Source organism: Pinus tabuliformis, chromosome 4_1 (genome assembly GCF_031772625.1).
Source record: "Pinus tabuliformis cultivar Carrire ecotype Pingquan chromosome 4_1, CPIR1, whole genome shotgun sequence".
Classification (NCBI taxonomy): Eukaryota; Viridiplantae; Streptophyta; class Pinopsida; order Pinales; family Pinaceae; genus Pinus; species Pinus tabuliformis.
Window position 1 is genome coordinate 122922995 of NC_142303.1, and position 7366 is coordinate 122930360.

Here is a 7366-nt window from a genome sequence, read left to right on the forward strand (position 1 = left end):
GTTCAGATAGAGAACCATTGAGATCATATGAGGGACAGTGTACTATCAGATGCTAGGATATTTCTAGTAAGTATTCCTTTCATGAGCAAGGAATCTATTTTCTTCTATGACTACGTAGTTGGACCTGAGGTGACAGCAAGTATGATCAGGCCAACTTACAACCTATATAATGAGGCCTAGGTAGTCCATGATTTTCATCTTCTGATTGAAGATTATCATAGTACAGAGAGAGCAGGATAGCTTTTGAGCTGATTCTTTTTGTATTTTGTTGAGGATTTCCACTTGATTGATAATACAATGTTGGATTTTTATGTTGGTGCTTTCCCGAGTGATATATTCTATGTTATGTGTGATTGATTCCTTCTTATCAGTTATATGTGTTCATGCTTGATGTTGCTCATGTTCAATTAAGGTTCGGCTAACTTTATGGTAGATGTAGATCTAGTATTATGCTTTAGCACATTGCATATATCAGTTGCATCTGCAGGTGAAATTTCTACATGATATCAGTAAGCTAGCTAATTTGTAGAGAAAATTCTACATGGTATTAGAGCACAGGTGATCAAGGAAGAACAATATACAAGAAGGAATTCGAAGTTTATTATTTGGGATATAGATCTCAAGTTCTTATCACATCTATTTCACCAATGGCGTTCTATGGTTTGAGGCTTGAGTATTCCCTTGATGGCAGCTCAAACTGTATAGCTTGGAAGGATCACTTGGAGGTAGTATTGGAAGATAATGGCCTTAAGGACTTCATTGATCAAGAAGTCCCTAAGCCTACTGATGCTACTCAACTGGCGGAATGGAAGAAGTGTGTGGCTAGAGCTAGGAGAATTCTCTTGGAGGGAGTGCAAGATCACATTGTCTCGAGCCTCCATGGGAAGGAGACTCCGTTAAAATGTGGAAAACATTGAAAGATTTATATCAGAATAGTAGTGATCAAAGGAAGCTGGCACTGAAGGACAAAGTTCGAAAGATTAAGTGTGAAAAGGATGAGATGATCTCTATGTATCTAACCAAGCTCATCACATGCAGGGATGAGCTTGCAAGTGTAGGGGTCGTGACAGTTGATGATGATATGGTGAGTCTAGCACTCCTTAGCCTTCCTAAGAGTTGGAATAGCTACCAGGACTCAGTTAATGGAAGGGAGAAACTACCAGATTGGGAACAACGATGGTCGGATTTGATGTAGGAGGAGATGAGATGGAGCACCAGAGATGGTTCTTCATCCATGGAGGATGAGGATAACTGTGCCTTAGCGAGTAAGGCAAAGAAGGGGGAGGAGAAGGTTTCTCTTTCTAAATCCAGTTCTTCCAATGGTGGGAAGAAGGTTGACAAATCAAAAGTACGATGCTTTCGTTGTCATGAGGTGGGCCATTATGCTGCAAATTGTCCACAGAGGAAATCCAAGAAGGGATCTGGGGAAGGATATGAAGGTGAGGCACTTGCTTCACAATTCGAGTTGGATTTCACACTCTTCACATGCATGGTTTCATCCATGGTGGTAAGTGGTTGGTTTCTTGATAGTGGAGCTTCTTTCCACATGACCAGCGATAAGAGTTTGTTTAGTACTTTGGAGGAGAAAGATCTCCAGATACTCATAGCGATGGGTAATGATGAGAAGTATAGTGTCTCAGGTGTAAGCACTATTATTTTTCAGAGGGAGGATGGAGGTCGCCTTACCTTGACCGATGTCAAGTATGTACCAGGACTGAAGAGAAACTTGGTGTTGATCGCGATGCTGGAAGATAGAGGCTATGATGTAGTCTTCATTAAGGGAAAGGTTTTCCTTAGACACATCATCACTAGACAGGTGAAGCAAATTGCTTCACGGGTCAAGAACTTGTATGCTCTTGAGGTTCAAGATGCATGCAAAGCCTTGAGTAGCAAGGCAACTGATAGAGACTTAGTGGTTGAGAGGGAGGGTATGTTACCTCTCCACATGTAGTGCTAGAAGAAGTCTTAGACGATTGTGGAGGAGCCACGATTGGTGCAGCAGCTTCAGGAGGTTGTGGAGTAGCCACAACATGAGAAGCTAAGAGGAGATTGAGTAGAAACATCTACTCATGCAGAGACCTCCAGTAGGGGGAAACTTCAAGCCAGGTGGGCAAAGGGATCACATGCAGCCATACCTCCAAGTAGGAGGTGCGGTGATATAGAGTGATCGTCCCAAGGAGGAGGGGCGGGATTTGTTAGTGCTCAAATTTGCCTTAGGCTAAAGGATGGCAGGATTCAAGATAACACCATACCATGCTCAGCCTCGTAGCTAGCCCTACGAGGACAGGAGAGGGCTCTCTCTGGGTCAACTCAGTAAAAATACTCAATAGGGTCTGAGATGACTTAAAATAAGAACTGATTTTAGGCTAGGTAAATAAATATGAAAGAGGTATTTTGATGAATGACTGAGTTTTTTGGGATGTATGGGACCAAAGAACAGCATAAGCAGAGAATTTAACTCAAAGATGCAGATTATTTCGTGAGGAAAGACAGGTAGAAAGTCTAGCAATTATTTTTGAAATAATATGAGATGGAGAGATTGTTTAAGAGGGTGAAAAGGGCATAAATACATGAATCCTTTTCAACACAAGAAAACATAGAACGTGAAAACTTTCCCAAGGCAGAGCAGTAAACTGAATTCTACCTTTTCTTACTTAGAAGCTTTCACTGGAAATGAATATGAATGAACTATGAAACATAATGAAATACATATGAAACAAAAAGAAAATACATTTGCTAAACTCACGCCACAGGAATCTCATGAACTAGAGCTGCAATCTTTCATTAATTCTCTGTCAAAATGTACAGTGAGTGACTGAGTTTCTCTCCCACCGTTTCCCAGAAACTCCAACCAACTCTTTACAAATGATTTTTGATACAATAAATAGACTTTTCTATGAGAGAGTCAATCGACCTAGGAAATGAAAAGCCAACCATCAGTGTTACAGTCAGTTTCTATAATGACCAATTAAAACAAAGTAAACATGAGCGCAGATCTTTTGAGTGACTGCTCGCCTTCATTTTGACACTTGGATAGAAGCCGACCTTTGATGAAAATGTTTTTAAAATTTGCCTTTGATGCCGAGAAAAATGTATTTTTAATGAACGGGCACACTTTGAGAAAATTGCAAATCGACATCTCGCAGAGCGGAAGTGATTTTGGCCTTTGGATCTCTGTGCACTGCGCCAAAAGATGTATGCGTCACGCCAATTTGGAGGTGGTTTTGAGGCACTTCCTGAAGCCCAAATTGAGCCCAAGTATTCTTTTTGGAAAGCCCTGCCTTTCTACTTTCCAACCCAAGTGGAATCTCTGATTTTGGATGCCATTTTCCTTTCCAAAAATGCAATCTCCCAAGACTGCTTCCTGTGTGTCAAAATAGGGGCAGAGAGGTCACTTTTTGCGTGTTTTTGACCTCCTGAGGACTCAAAACTGGCCCAAACTTCTTGTCCATGCACCAGCAGTCGTGATTTTCCATGAAAAATCCAAAAATGTAAACTTTTTGTCATTCGGAGCTCCCTAACGAAAGCGCGCGCTAGGTGGCGCGGCGCATAGGGAGAAAAAACCTGTTTCTTGTGCACAAAATTTCAAAACGCAAAAATGTGCTCCAAATTTCTTGAAATTTGGGTTGTACCTTCTCTATCACATGTAATGCTAGACCAACGAAGCCTCAGCCAAGATTTGGAGCCGATATTGCTCTTTTTGCCTCTTTTGTCTCTTTGTCACCTTCCTCAATTTTGCCTTTAGGCTCCTGATTCTTGCTTTGGAGCTCATGTTTTGGGCCATGTAATGGTGAGTCATGTGCCTCAGCATTGTTTTTTCCCTGTTAGCCTTCTCCACCAGCTGCTCCAAGTGAACATTCACTTTCTCTAAAACATACTTCCGGTCCTCATCTCTTTGCTCCATAGGTCTACCTTGTGCTGCCATGATGTGTTTTTGGTTTTCCTTGATCAGTTGCAACTCTATCTCAGCTTGCCGATCCTCAAGTTGTTTGTTCCTCTGCTCCAGGTATGTCATATTCCATTTGGCTCTTTCCAAGTCAAGGGATAAGGCTTGGATCTCTGATTGCTGCTCCTGGATGATCTCTTTAAGCTATGCACTTTGCGGATCCGTATATGTATCATCATCATGAAGGAGAACGAAGTCGGTCTCTCGTTCACCTGATGGTCCCTAATCATGCATTGGCTCCTTACCTCTGTCCCGTACCTGTAGTGCTGATGTCGGAAGTGAGGCCCCTTCCACCCCGGGTGGAGATAACACTCGCTTTGCTGCTGCAAACAAATGTCTAGCACCCCTCTAACATGTGACCAATACCGGCACACTGGCGGTCTCATGGTGCTCGTACTGATGAGAAGGTTCCCTTGTATCAAATATAGTCTCTGGAGGTCCCTGTGAAGCTCAGAAGAAGTCACGAGAGATGAAATCATCCCAAGTGATACCCTATAGATCAAGCCGATGCACCACCAAAATCTTGATGAGAGAAAAATGATAAACATTGTTAAGTTGTTGTTGAGGGGTTTTATGCTATATAAAGGCAGTCATCCTCTCTATGTTCCAGCAAATGAAATACGGGATGTTCATCATCCGTACCCTGGTGAAATGCATGAGAAACCTAATGTGATAAGCATAAAGATGAGAGAATCTTCCCTCACAGCTGAAATATTTCATAATCAATCTCATTAGTGGAGCATATTCATCTTTCGTATATCGGAATAGAAAGACTCTTTTGAGCTGCCTCAAGAAAGTGGTTTTAATATATGGCTCATCATGATGCCAATCGATCTTCTGCTTCTTGTTCCATGGTTTTCCAATGTTCGGTATGTCGGCTGCTAATGAGACAGATTCTGGTGTAAGTGTGAAGGTGACACCAGCTAAAGTAGCCTGATCTCCATGTAAGTGCAGCACGAATAGACGAGCCAGCTCATGATGAAATTGAACACTAGCCACCTTTTGAAAAAATTCAAAGCATGAATGACGTTGGAAACACGACATAGCAAGAGGGCAGACCTGCAATTTTGTAAGGGTGGTCGGTTCTTCTCTAACATGTCTGCCACTTTTGTGAGGCCTCCAGGGAGTCTGTTCTTCCTAGGATGTGTCGCTTTGGGTTTCCATTTCATAGTCTGATACATGCTCAGATGCCATGACTGCTGTTTTTCCACTGCCTTAGAGAAAAAGATGCTGGTGATAAAACTGTGTTTGGACTACTTTTGTGATGTGTTGAAATATGCCACCAAGGGGAAAAATTCAACAAGGGACTGTTAGGAAGGGGAATAATATGAAGGGATTAGGGACTATGAGGAGGAATTTTATTTAGGGACATGTAGCGGGTTTAGGAAATCTTATATGGGGTAGGGTTTGGGGTTTTACATTTGACAAATGAGCGGAGGGGATAGGGAATAGGAGTTTGGTAGCGTTTTAGGATAGGGAAAAAATGGGAAAAATGGGATAGGGAAGAAGGGAATGATGGAAAGAAGGAAAAATGAAATGGAGGGGGAACCTTGGCACCATCACAATGAATTTGCAACCCTAACAGCAATTGTTTTGATGACTTTAAGTGGTAGGGTTTAAGAGTTTTTATTGCGACTACAAGCAACCATAAACCATCATCATACTAACATAAAAATGGATGAAACACTGAGAGATCGACCCCACCTGGCAAATTCACGAGATTAAAAGGCAATTTGTTGCAATTCTGAGCAAAATCAGGCTTTTATGTGTATGCGCCGTGCAGCATACCCAGTGCACCACGCCGTTTGAGTGCACCGCGCCCGTGTTATTTAACACTGTGTGGTCGCGCCCAGTGTGCCACGCCACTCCGCCTGTGCGCCGCGCCTGTCAAAATACCTCCAACTTCATCCAAAATGTGCGCTGGCTCACCCAATCACCATTTAAATGCTTCTCTTTGACCTTGGCATGTGAAAATGATTTTGATTCTTATGAGAAAATCTATATAAAGGCATGGAGTCATGGGTTTGATTTTTGTTTCTTTAAAACCCACTTTGCAATGTTTCATTTTGGCACTTTTTCCACAACTTAATACAACTCTGTATTTCACCTTCTCTTTTTGGATTTTTGATTAAAATGATGAAATTTTTGGCAATTTTTTGCAGGAGCAGCTGTCATGGCATCTGGAAAAGGATGACGGAAACCAGATTTTCAAGTGCTTCATGTTGGAGAACTTTACATATTTATCATAAACATTAATTTGATGATTTCCTCTTCAAAACAGAGTTTTGAAGAGGAATCACCCTTGAGCATTATGGATGATGAAAATCTGGAGATGAAACTTGTTAAACCTCCCTCTGGCCTACTGGCATGTTTGGGTACTCGGAAAAAACGACTTATGAAACCCTAGACCTATGACTGATATGATTTTTTGCCCATTAAAATACCAAATATTGACTATCATTTAATGAATTTTGATGAAAAGAGCTGAGCCAGTAGGTACAAAGCATGAGGGGTAATGACTGGCAAGACCCTTCCATCCGATTTATGGCATGCCCCTAGTGGAATGCAGCTGAGTGAATGGAGCGAGACACCTAAAAATGAAATGCAGAAAGATTTTTGATCTCGGATGGAGGACTGACAAGACCGACTCTAACATTGGCTCCAATGGGGATGGTAGCTCCTTGGAGGTGCCAAGAACGGCAGATCTCTGGAGGAGCTAGACAATGCCTTCGTCCATTGGGCTAGGGAGTCATCATTTCGACAAACGACACGAAACTCTCAACTCATTTATTAACATGAAACTTGACTCAAACTAACTCAAATTTGAACTTAATATGACTCAAAGACTGACTAAACAAACTCCAATTGAAACTGAAATAAAATGGTATTTACAGTGACAATGGAAACAACAGAAAACTTTTTAGAAATGGTACCGCTTGAGCAGCCGACCATTGATCGGCCCTCCTGGACAATCTTCTTCGTTCATTTCCTTCAGAAGAAAGGCATTCTGACCCTGATATGTTGCAATCTTGAAGGGACCCTTCCAGAGATTCTCGAATTTACCGTGCTACCCTTCTCCTCATTCCTTGCATCCCACTTCAGCACCACATCATCCAACTAAAATTTGTCTGCCTTTGCTTTTCTGTCATAAATTTTCTTAATCTTCTCCTGCAACTTGGATTTCTTTTGGAAAACTTATTCTCTGGTCTGCTACAAATGAATCATTTGATTAAGTCTTCTCTGCGTAGGATCGTCTTCACTGCCATGTTATCGGGAAATCTAGTGTCTATGCAGAGCTGCTAGTCCCAATAAGGCTGGTAGCTACCTTAGAAACAAACAAACTAAAACCACTTTCGTTTTCCTTTATAAGAAGTAGATAAGAGGGGAACAAAGGAGACCAACCTCTATCTTGCACTTGGT